Genomic DNA, 12,360 nt, shown 5'->3' on the forward strand with positions numbered 1-12,360 from the left:
CCTATTCCATCCCTCTCAGGAAATGAATCATCCCTTTGTCCAGTGCACCCATGCTGTACCGTACGTATGTACAGGAAAAAGCACAGCATATATAGGATTCGGTACTAACTGCAGTTTCAGGCATCCACTGGGGGCCTTGGAACATATCTTTGTGGTCCCAGAGAGATTCATGTCAAACAAGTCTGCCATAACACAAAGATAGTTGTCAGGAAGGGTAAGCTGAGCTGTCTGAATTTTAAAAGTTAGAAAATGAGGAGTAACATGATGAAAGGATGTGAGAAACTTTATTCTAACTGCTGTGGAGCATGGTTGAGAGGAAAGAGAGAACAGAACAGGGAGCCCACGAGAAGACAGTGAAATGAGAATGAGAAAGACGTTTGGATGTGGTGTGAGCTGAGCATCAGAGCACAGCTATCTCAACTACCCCACAAATAGTCTCAGATAAATGTACCCACTGCTCAAAATTTCCATCCCCTCTCCCCCGCTTTTTTTTTTTTTTTTTTTTTTTTTTTTTTTTTTTTTTTTTTTTTTTTGAGACAGAGCCTCACACTGTCACCCAGGCTGGAGTGCAATGGCACAATCTCAGCTCACTGCAACCTCCGCCTCCCGGGTTCATGCGATTCTCCTGACTCAGCCTCCCAAGTAACTGGGATTACAGGCACACACCACAACACCCAGCTAACTTTTTATATTTTTAATAGAGATGGGGTTTCACTATGTTGGCCAGACTGATCTGGAACTCCTGACCTTGTGATCCACCCACCTTGGCCTCCCAAAGTGCTGGGATTATAGGCATGAGCCACCGCACCCGGCAAAACTTCCCCTTCTTTAAAGTGAGGGTAGGGAACCTACAACCTTGGTAATCCCATGAGGCTGTTACCATATTACACCAAGGTTGTCATAGGCATAAAGCTCTACAGGTACACAAATAATATGAAGAGAGAATACTCAGAGTACTTAAGTGTTGCCTTCCCTCTGCTCTTGAGGAACCCAGGAAGATTTCGAATGAGTCTTATATGAGTGGGCATGCATGCCACACCTGTTAAACCAACAATATAGTTAAAGTGAAATGCTCTGACTTGCATTTCACCAGTCATCAGCAGATAAAGCAGAGCTATCAGTTTGTCTTCCTAGGATGGTGGGCAAACTGTAAGAGGTAAATATATTAAAAAAAAGCTGCTATTTTAGAATCACACAACATAAGGGCTTTGTACATTCCCTTTTGTGTGACTTCAGACCATGGAATAAACACATACTTCAGGAAGACGTGCTCTTGTTCTAATTATGGAAATGACTGAACTGATCAAATTACTGGCAGCATATCTTGCGTTACACCAAAGAAACGATTCCAACAAAGGGCTTTGATTTGATGATTGAAAATTGCCAGCCTTTTCTGTGGGACTTTGAAGAAATGGAAAGCTCAACTGATGAGAAAAGCATAAACAAGGGCAGTGGAAGGTCATTTAACCTTTATTACCACTGTGCTGGTGGTTGTTTTAGCTTTAGTTACCACTGCCTAATTCAAAGAAAAATAACTATTAAGAAAAGGAGTTCTGTTAATTCTCTGTAAACTTTGAACAGAAATCCTGATTTTTTTTTCTGATGATTCTTCTAATAGTTGGATGTTCGATTTGTATCATATTTACTAGATTTTAAAACAAGCACTTTTCCCAATTAAAAAGATTGAGGGAGAGGGACAAGGGAAAAAAAAAATGGCCTGATGCTGATAATCTGATTGGCTCGTTCCCTGTGTCCCATTTCCTGCCAATAACAACAAAAGATTCACTCTTTGCCTAGATTGGAGAATAAAAGGCAAATTGCCTGTGGGTGTTTGGTTGAGGGAGGTGGTTAGTAAAGCAACCAGATAAGGCAACCCCTCAATCATTCTTGAAGCAGAAATGCTTGGTATTTTTTCCAGGAAATAGAATGAGACTTCTGGGAGTGCCTAGGGGCATGAAATAGAGAACTCAGCAGCCCAATGAATATAATACACATTCTTGTCGTTTCATGTTCTAGACAAGGTAATTAAAATATGCATAAGATTTTCTGCTCCCCAGTTATTTTTACTTCCAGGTAGATTGAACAGGCAGCTGATTCATCTTGTTGGGCAATGCCCATTCATTCTTGACACTCTCCTATTCCCCATCCTGTCCATAATCCCTCCTCACACACGAGCACATGCCAAAAGGTGAGATAGCAAAAGTAATAATATGTCCATTTAGCACTAGTATGCCTCTAGAGATGTTGAATTTTCAGTGGCAGATCTACAAACTATCCAGTTTTTCCCAAAGGGGTAGCTTCTGTCAAGTGCAGAAGGACACCAGGAAGTCACATCTCTGAATATGTTTTTCTTTTTGCCCTTTCTGACTGGCCTATATGACAAAGAATGATGAAAAAATTCATAAATTAAATTTCTATTTGTCAGTACGTTACTGAGAAACCTGTACTGACGTGCATGAAAACGGCATATTGGTTAACCCTCATCAGTTAGTTTGTATATTCCTGCCTTCCCGGCCAGCCTTCTTCGTCTCTCTGCTGACAGAAATTTCATTCCCTCCCTGCCCTACTCTCAAAATGTGTTCACAAGATAGAACCCAAAAGACTGATTCTTCTTCAGGGAAGAAATAATTAATGGGACTTTAAGTGGGTTCTTCTTTAGCATAAAGGACTTCATTTTGAAGGGGCAGAATGAATCTATGATTGTAGAATTTCAGGTTTAAAAAAAATTAAAAAGCTGAATTTGGGGGAAAGGTCTTCCTAGTGCCTCTGAAATCATGCCCTCTTTACCCAAGAGTTCACATTCATTCTGGAATTGACTCAGGTGCCTAATACCCCAAGAACTGACAGCAGTTCATCACTTGTATTTTATTTGCATCTGCTCCACTGATACTTACTGGTTGTGTGGGCGTGTGTTTTTTTGCTGTGAGTTCAGCAGTTACAGGAAGCTTACGGGGTTAATGTGCTTAACCATGAGATGAGATGTAAGCTGCCTGTCCACCTCTATGGAACCCTGAGCTTCCTTGTCTGTGGCTTCAGACACTGGGTCCCTTTCTCTCTTGGCATTCCCACTAAAGCTAGAAACGCTGACCTAAAGAACCCTGCTCCTTTATATCTCCTTTATCAGCAACTACTCTGGAAAGGGCAGGAGAGAAACACCATGAGGTCAACAGGATGCTTGTAAAGGGTACCTTCTCGGCTCCCTCTTCACCTCCCACCCCTCCCACCCCGCCAATTCCTCCAGATAAGAAGGAAGGAAGCACTGCTACTCCCATGCATTTTCATGCAAGCAAAACCCAAAATAGTTGGATATTAGAACACATAATACTATGTGATCACCATCTCCTCCCTTCCCTCTCCAAACCTCTTCCTGTGGTGTTCAACACAGGAAGTGCCTGTGTGTGTGTCATAGTAATTGTTGACATGGGCTTGGGAGCCTGCACAAATCTCAACACCACCGCTTACTCCATATGAGACACTAGGCAGGCTTCCTAATTGCTCTGAGCTTCACCTTCTTCATCTATAAAATGGAGAAAATAACTATTTTGCAGATTGATATGAGGATGAAATAGAATAATGCATGCAAAGCACTTAGCAGTATGCCAGGTACATAATGAGCACTCAGTAAATGGTACCTATTATTATTAATGGAGCCACCATATATCTAGTTGCTCAAAATTGTCAGCTACCTTAGACATCATTCCTCCTTTTTTTCCCTGTAGCCAACCCGATCTTAAGTCTAGTGAATTCTACCACCTAAACACAGCTGAACTTGTTTCCTCCTCTCTCTCACTGCCTTAATAGCTCAGGCCCATATATTTCCCTCCCTGAACTACCATTATAACCTTTTAACTCTACTGGTATATCCAGCCTCTTCCTATTCCACCATTCTGCACATTTCCCAAATGTGAATTTTTGAAAATAGAAATGTGCTCCCAACACTCAGTTAAGATCGCTCAGGGACTCCACACCTTATTTCTGCAAACCCAATTCCTCAGCACAACTTTCAAGGCCCTGCACCCCATTTCCATTCACTATGCACTTTTTTCTCCCAGTGCCATCTGAGCTTCTTAAAACAGCCCTCTTGTCCACATGTCTTTGAACATGCGAATTTCCTTCCTTTCTTTACATTACTGACTCTCACTCATTCTCTAAGACTCAGCTCTCAGAGTTCTTTTCCAAGAAATCTTCTTGACTCCTCATTCATGTTCTACATTGTTTCATTTTTTATATACTTATCCTTCTCCTTCTGTTTAGAACTGAGTTTCTTGAAGTGAGAAACTGTACCCGGCTGCATTGCAAGTGGTTAACATAAATGCTGATTCAATTTGTTCAACAAACATTTACTGAGCACCCATTCCGTGCAGTACACTGAGCTGGGAGTTAGATGCACATGGGCCATCAGTGCACGGTCCCCTGCTGTTTTGTGATATTGGTGTCATGGGAAACTGGGAGCAGAGTCTGACTACTTTAGGTAGAAATACTTGTGTATAAATGTCATCTAAATTTATTCTCACAACTACCTTGTAACATAGATGTTATCTCAGTTTTGCCCATGAGAAATGCAAAGCTCAGGGAGATTTAATGACTTGCCCACATCATCCAGCTGGTGATTGGCATTAGGTATTAGGGGAGGCAGTGTTGCCTGTTGGTTATGAGCTAGCTTTTGGAGTAAGACCAACTTGGGTTCAAATCCCAGCCTTTTCACATATGACCCATGTAATGTTACCAAAATTACTTCACATATTTGAGCTCAGTTTCCCTTCCTAGAAAGAGGAGGAAAATAATACCCACTTTCTTAATCACTCTGTGGTCCTTATATTCTGAGAAAGCATTGGGACTGATTGAAGAAAAGTAGATTCTCTCTGAAATTGCACAGGGAGCCTAAGGCTCAGACTGAGAATGCCCTTGTTTCTAGCAGTCAAAGACACCAAGAAAATCGCCTGTGTGTCAACTACATTGTAGATATTCCCTAGAGAATTCAGATCTTGCCAGCCATCAAATAATGAGACTTTGAGAAATGTGAAAGTGCTTTGAAAGATGCAAATAGGCAGTATTATTTTTATTGCTAACTGTCTAAGATGGGACTCTGTGTGACTCCAGTGAACTTGTCAGCTTGCCTAAAAAATCATTTCCTTCTTTCAACATTTCTTTGGCTATTATAATCATGATTTTGTAGTCTCTTGAACTCATGCTATATCTAGTATGTTATTAATTCTTTAGAGTACTTTGATCCCATTTTGCAAAAATAAGGTAATCCAATACAGATGTGACAAAATGGAATAAAATTTGCACAATTATAATAATAATGGGCAATTATTAAATAGTAGACAGTAGTAATCATATTAGGTGTTAGGTACTGGGGTTTAAAAAATACACTAATTTATTTAATGGAAGAAACCCAGTAAGAAATCTGAGATTTAAAGGGGCTTAAACTCCTTGCCTCAGGCAGGTCACATGCTGTGAGCACAGAGCAGGAATCAAACTTGTCAGAAGCCAACTCCTCATCAGCCATCCTGTACTGAGCAGCTACTATATAGAAGACCCTGGACTATCAGAAACCAATGTGAACAACACAGTGCCCCATCCTCCAGGGACTTATCATGTAACTCCAACATAAACTCCATCTTGCACAAGATGGGGGATAAGAAAATACATGGGTAGATGTAACGGAGTAGTCAGTCACTAGATGTAGTCTTTCCTTGCTGAGTCCGCTGGCACAGTCCTGCAATCAGATGATAAAAAGTCATGTTCTGGAAGTTCTTGACTTCTAGACCTATAACATATTGATGGCTATACATCAAATATTATTCAAAGTCAGTAAATTGCTGCCTGAAGTGAAATATAAATGAAGTAAGAATGAAAATCACAGCTGGAGAACCAGGAAAGACCCTGTGAAAAACATGACATCTGAGATTGCGTAGACCTTGCTAGCCATGTCTTAGCTCCCAGCATCACTCTGCTATTCTCATTAGAGTTTCCATTCTATTAATAATTTTGACCTAAGTCCCAGCACCTGTTGGAACTTTATCTCACAATCAAAGTAAGAAGATCTGGCTTGCCTTTCTGTCTTCATTTTTGCAAGTTTGTTCCCTCTGAAACATTACTGCGCCTTACCCTTGACATTGTGTGACTGCCACCAGGGTCCACAGGTCCATAGCTTACTGAGTCTGAGCCACAAAGACGTTTCATGTGAGGGCAAAAGGGACAGCAAGAGCTCTTGGATTCAGTAGGATTTGTCTTCCTTCTGAAAACAATGGGGACCTTAGATCAGTGTGTCTTTTGGGTTCAAACATAAAACCATTTTGTGAAACTGCCTCTAAAACACAGGCTTCATGTTGAGACCAAGGTTTTAGTAAAGTTAAAGCCTATCATTTGGTGCCTTTGAAAGTGACCTTTAAAAATACCAACATTATGATTCAGTAATAGGATAGCAATTACTTTTGACTCGAGTTTAACAAAATTTTACCTTATTATTAGTTCTTGTGCTGATGGGCTATTCAAATGAGTTAATAATATCCTCAATATGTTCAATAGGAATATACAAACAAGAGCACTTATGCATAATCCTATCTAACTTATCCAAGACTTAGATCATTGCATTCCCTGATGCTAACAGGTCTTCCTGGCTTTGAGTTACAGTTTAAAAAACAAACATCTGAAATGCAGACACAAGAAAATATCTGCATGAGGTTCTTGCAAGCTATAGAGACACAGGTTTTACACAGTCCTCTTTGTAGGGTACTCTCAAGCACTAGGACGTGCCCAGAAACACGAGATGGTCAAAACTGTGCACCGCTGCCCCGTGATCAGTCTCTATGCACTCCCTCCCACCAATCCATAAACTTCACGGTGACCAGGGCCATCTCTCAATAATACAAATGTGGTCAGGTCCCTTCCCTGGTTAGGACCTCCCTATTGCTTACAGAATCAAGTCTTAACTCCCTAAAGAAGAGGGTCTTCCACAGTGTTTCAGCCTGAGTTTCAGCCTCAAGCCCCATGCAAACTCTTTCTTATGCCTGCGCCCTCTGCTCAGTGATATGGTTTGACTCTGTATCTCCAGTCAAATCTCATGTTCAATTGTAATCCCCAGTGTTGGAGGTGGGGCCTAGTGGGAGGTGATTGGATCATGGGGGTGGTTTCTCATGGTTTAACACCATCCCCCCTTGGTGCTGTCATCACAATAGTGAATTCCAGTGAGATCTGGTTGCTTAAAAGCATGTAGCACCCTCTCCATGCGCATGGTCCTGCTCCTGCCCTGTAAGACGCCTCACTTCCCCTTTGCCTTCCGCCATGATTGTAAGTTTCTCAACACCTCCTCAGAAGCCCAGCAGATGCTACCTTGCTTCCTGTACAGCCTGCAGAATCATGAGCCAATTAAATCTCTTTTCTTTATAAATTACCCAGTCTCAGGTATTTCTTTATAGCATTGTGAGAACAGACTAATACAACTGGGCTGCCTCTCAGTCAATGCCCTTTGCCCAGGCTGTCTCTCAGCCTACAGTGGCTTCTCATCTGGGTAAACATTCCTATTTATGTTTTAAGAACAAATTCAGACATCACCATCTCGGGATGGCTCCCTGTGACCCTGCCACACACACATCCTCCTCTGGGATCCTCCCCTTCTCGTTGCCTGCTCCATCTGTGATACTTCTTACATAGTGCCGTTACTACCTGTTGACAGGGTAGTCTCCCCTACAGTCAGAACTTCCAGAAGCCCAATTATTTCTTCCCCGGCCCTTAACAAAGTGCTTCACACACAGTAGATTCTCAATAAATATTTGTCTAATAAAGATATGAACCAAATAGGTAAAATTTATCTGTAGGCTTCCGCTCATCATCAGCTGCCTTTTCTCAGCCTTCCCTCCCTCTTCCCCCCATTGACCCCACCACTGTTAATTCCCTGTCTCCAGCCCTAGCTGTCCAGTTTTATCCTAATCATCAACATGAAATGCTGCTCCCAGGAAAGGTTTTGATAAACTCACAAGGCTGACTCTCACACAGGGTTTTTACAATTTACTAGTTGACAAAATCATAAGCCAAAATAATAGATCTCTGATTGTGGGATTTCTTTAGCCTTGTAAGAGGCCCTGTCACAGTCCCTCTGTTTACACTTTGGCATTTTGTGTAGGGCTGCCTTTTCGTGATTATTAGAGGTGCCAGAATCTCTATAAACCCTTGTCTGTATGATCTGGGTTCCTAGTAAATCTGTCTGCTTCAAACTGAATGGTCCAGCCAATCTCCAAGAACTGCCAAAGTATTTTGCTTTTATATTGAAACTGCTTGAAAAAAATATATCTTTCTGATAAGGCTTCACATCTGACATATAAGGAAGCCTTTACCTACTAAACGATTTAAACTCAGCAGATGTAATTTAAACACTGATTGATTTTATCTTTCTTATTTGGTTAACTATTTAACATGCAGTTATTAACAATTCCTAACGGGGTAAGTAAGAAAGACATCATTAAAACCCGAATAGGAACTGAGCAAAGAATTCTTTCCAGTAGTCTTTCAGGAGATAACCAGTCAAACGCTGACAGTGAAAAAAGATGATCTCAGAAAAGTAACAGAGTTCAATAAACATCCAGCTCAGTTTCCTAGGAATTCTGCAAGCTCCTGCTGAGTGTTTTGTAAGAGACCTTTTTAGGAAGATGAAGGATAGATGGTGAGTTCTATGGTGCCTGCACATCAGAAGAGGGAGTGACCCACTTGGGAGTGACACACACTGCCCAATTTTCTTACACGGAGATGAAATAACTCATGTTTAAAATACATAAACAGGATTCTGCCTGCCCAGCTACCCTCATGACAGAATGGCCCTGTGAATCCCTGCTGCCAAGCAGAGACAGAGAAAGAATCATCTAGCCATTAGGCTATGAAAGTTTTCAGTCTGCTAAGGCAGAACTGACAATAAGTCAGTAGATTTTACCTTTTCTGGCTGAGTCAGCTTCATGGTGGTACAGCCGTGCACTTAGATGGTACAAAATCATGTTCTGGAAGTTCTTATCTTCCAGACCATAGCAATATGATACCATATTGAAGACTAGAAATCAAACGATATGATGGGTGAGGGGACACCTTTAAAACCCCGAACACTTTATATCAGATGGTGGCATTACTATGTGGGGGTACACAATGCCCTTGACTGATAAAGTTGATCTGCTACATTGTCAAACCCAGGACAAACCAATATAAGCCACCTCTTCCCCTACCCAACTCAAACAGACTATGATTCAAGAAAACAATGCTATATATTTTAATAGCTAGCAGACATTTGGGCCACCAGAAAAGGCCACTTAAGTCATCTGATTATAATATATGTTATACTAGATTATGTATTGGTTTGGAATGGAAAATGGTTCTGAGTTCCAACTCAGGATCTTGAGTTTGTCTACACACCCCTTTTAGTGAGGATAAGATTCCTTTGCTTCCTGACTTCCCCATTTCCCCAGAGTGAAACAAAGGTCTGGAAGCCGAGACGTATTTCCTGAGATATTTAATGCTGGAAGAAAGATGAGGAGTCTTCTAGTCCAATTCTCTGATGCAGTGTAGTAAAAATTAAGAGAGCTCATACATGTAGAGCCTGTAGCACAATAACTAGCATACACTAAGCCCTCAGTAAAAGTTGCTATTAATAGTACCAACAGTAATATCTCAGAGCTGTTTAGTGGAACTGGAACCTGTCTGTCTAGATGCTCAACCTTTGCAATAAACCCAGTGGCCTCCCACTGTGAAAGGACTACCTAGAGGGTGAGGCTTTGAAAACCTGCTTTAGAAGAGCCAATTATTTCCAAGCAATTTATTTTATTGTAAATCCCACCATTTTTATGCTCAGATAGTCCAGTCTAACAGTATCAACAGATAAAGTCTGATTTATTTTAGATTCCCAAATTATTTTCCCATTTCCTTTAATAAAAGGAGTCCAGACATACAAAGCAAATGTGCTAAAGAAAATCCCTAAATGATTGCTTTCATTAAAATTGTGTTTACTTGAAAATTAGACAATAAACCCTCATATCTCAGGGCTCCAGCCATACAATTTGACAAAAAACGGCACCTACAGATATATTTCAGCAAACACACTCCCACAAGATGCTTCAGGCTTTACAAAATGCCATGGCTGCTGGGAAACAACTTGGAACCAATGACCTTCTAAGCCTTATCCAAAAACAAAGGAAAACAAAATGAGGAAATTACTCCATCCCCCAACACAAGAACAGTAAAATATTTTCCTGTTTCCTGCCTAAAGCAATGGAGGACCTATCCAACATAGTTACTTTTACTTTACTCAGTCATTAAACAAATTGAATGGTTTGAATCTACCAAACCAGAAAAGTTAAGTGTGGCTTCATAATCTCTCTGCTTAAAGGGCATCATTATTGCCTGAAATAAATCAAACATTGACGTTTAAATTTAAGTGGCAATAATAATAACAATAATAATGATAATGGCCAGGATTACAGAGAGGGATATTGTTGGGGGAAAAAAGGTTCCACAGTCAAAATAAGTTTCAAAAACTCTTATTCAAATGTAGTTAAACCGATAAAATTGGCCACGTTTCTTTACCACAGTATACTCCAAGGCTTCAGTTCCCTAATGTGAATTATTTCACCAGGAAAGTAAAATATTATGCAGCAATTTGCAAACATTTCTTTGCAGAGAATCAGATGGAGCTGGTATTTCCTACAGCCCATTGTGGAATACTCTTAGATTACAGGCAGGCATTGAAAAGCGCCTTCTAATATCAAAGTAACCATACTGTATGGAGTAAATTCTCACATTAGATCTTTAATACCTACCAGTTATATAATGTTAAAATATATATTGCTAACCATTGTCTATAGAAATTGAATTCACATTAAAAGTGAAAAGAAAATTCACCACTTCTTACCAGAAAAATTATAGCTTGTTTACCACATACATTTAATTATTTTAAAAGGTTTTCAATATTTGGCATGAAGAAAATAAACACTTTTTCCTTCTTCAGGTCACTGCAATTAAAATTGACCTTGTTGAGCTAATGTAAGCATCAGTATAGATTTTTAAGTGTATTTTTAAGTTATTTTCTTATGAAAGTGCCTATCTACTTATTACAGAAAATTTAGCAAATGCAGAAAAGATTTTTTAAACAAAATAGTAACTGATCACTAATAATTTCACAGCCTAGAAATAAACCTTGGTATGTTTTCTTTCACAGTTTTGTCTTTTAATTTTTTCACATACTGAGCATTTTCCCTTGACATTAAAAACTATATAGATTTGAAAGTATGTTATCCATGGCTAAACACGGTGGACTGAAATCATGCATTCATCTTCTTTGTCTCCTATTAAAAATTGAAAAGTTACAAAGAGAATTTTAGAGTAGGCAATGCCATTTTTTTTTTTTTCAAGATGAAAAGTAGATGAAAGCATGGTGATTGCCTTAGTAGAACAGAAAAAAACTGAAACTCAGTCTCTACGGCTGGGGATTTTATCTAGATACAAAAAAAAATCACTCCAGAATCTTATCCAAAGAGTTCCACAGAAAGTGGAGATGAGATATGGAGCAGAAAAGGACTGGCTTCAAATCTGCATGGGATTAGATGCCCAATCCCCACTGACTATTCCTTCTCACCCACCAAAACATAGATGGTTCATTCTTTGGAGAAAATAAACCAGAGAACCTCCTAGACAAGGAATTGCCCAGCCCAGAAAAGGTCAAGACAGAGACTAAAGATGATCCAAGAGACTAAAAGTGGGAGGTTGAGTGAAAGTCTGTAAATAAAAAGAAGAGACCCCACCACCATCAACCCCCATCAGAACACTGGCAACTAAGCTGATACCTGCAAGGTAACAAATTGGAGAATCCTTCTATGAATAAACAAAACTAAATAAACCCACATACTTACAAAGCCATTTTTACTAGTATTTGCGGCCCAACTAACAGAAAAGCTAACTCTCTGTCCTATGGTTACTGGATCTTTGGGTCATCACTTTTCTGGCTGGAAACCTCTGTGCAGCTGCTACAGTAGAACAGGCAGCTCCAAGTGCCAGCATGGGCACTGGCTCTCTGTCAGGCTACAACTGGACCAGACAAACCACCAGCAGCTTCCACGGCTGGCACCAGGAAACATGGTGGCACCTGGAAGCTTGGAGACACCAGGGCCCCAAGGAAGGAGTCACAGCCCTGGCTCAGGGAACTCCCAGGACTGGGCACACCAAAGGGCCACAGCTCTTCTCTCCTTCTCTTCACCTGCAACATGCCAAGCCAGGGGCATGTCTCAGCCCTGTTTGTGTTATAGCTCTTTTAACCTCACCACTCACGAGTTCTTGTCCTGCAACCAGGAAGAATGAGTTACACAAAGAAGTAGAAGGTGAGCA

At 40.4% G+C, this 12,360-nt stretch overlaps 1 long non-coding RNA gene across 1 annotated transcript in view; it reads right to left on the bottom strand.

The window, feature by feature from the left end:
- Window positions 1–5,643: 5,643 nt before the first annotated feature.
- The window catches only part of LOC139356788 (uncharacterized), a 48,760-nt gene continuing 42,043 nt past the window's right edge, over window positions 5,644–12,360 (bottom strand). Inside the window, exon 3 of the long non-coding RNA XR_011609216.1 lies at window positions 5,644–6,244. This is a non-coding gene — a long non-coding RNA (uncharacterized lncRNA). The remainder of the gene's footprint in view (window positions 6,245–12,360) is intronic.

The sequence above is a fragment of the Macaca nemestrina genome, chromosome 10 (genome assembly GCF_043159975.1).
Source record: "Macaca nemestrina isolate mMacNem1 chromosome 10, mMacNem.hap1, whole genome shotgun sequence".
Lineage (NCBI taxonomy): Eukaryota > Metazoa > Chordata > Mammalia > Primates > Cercopithecidae > Macaca > Macaca nemestrina.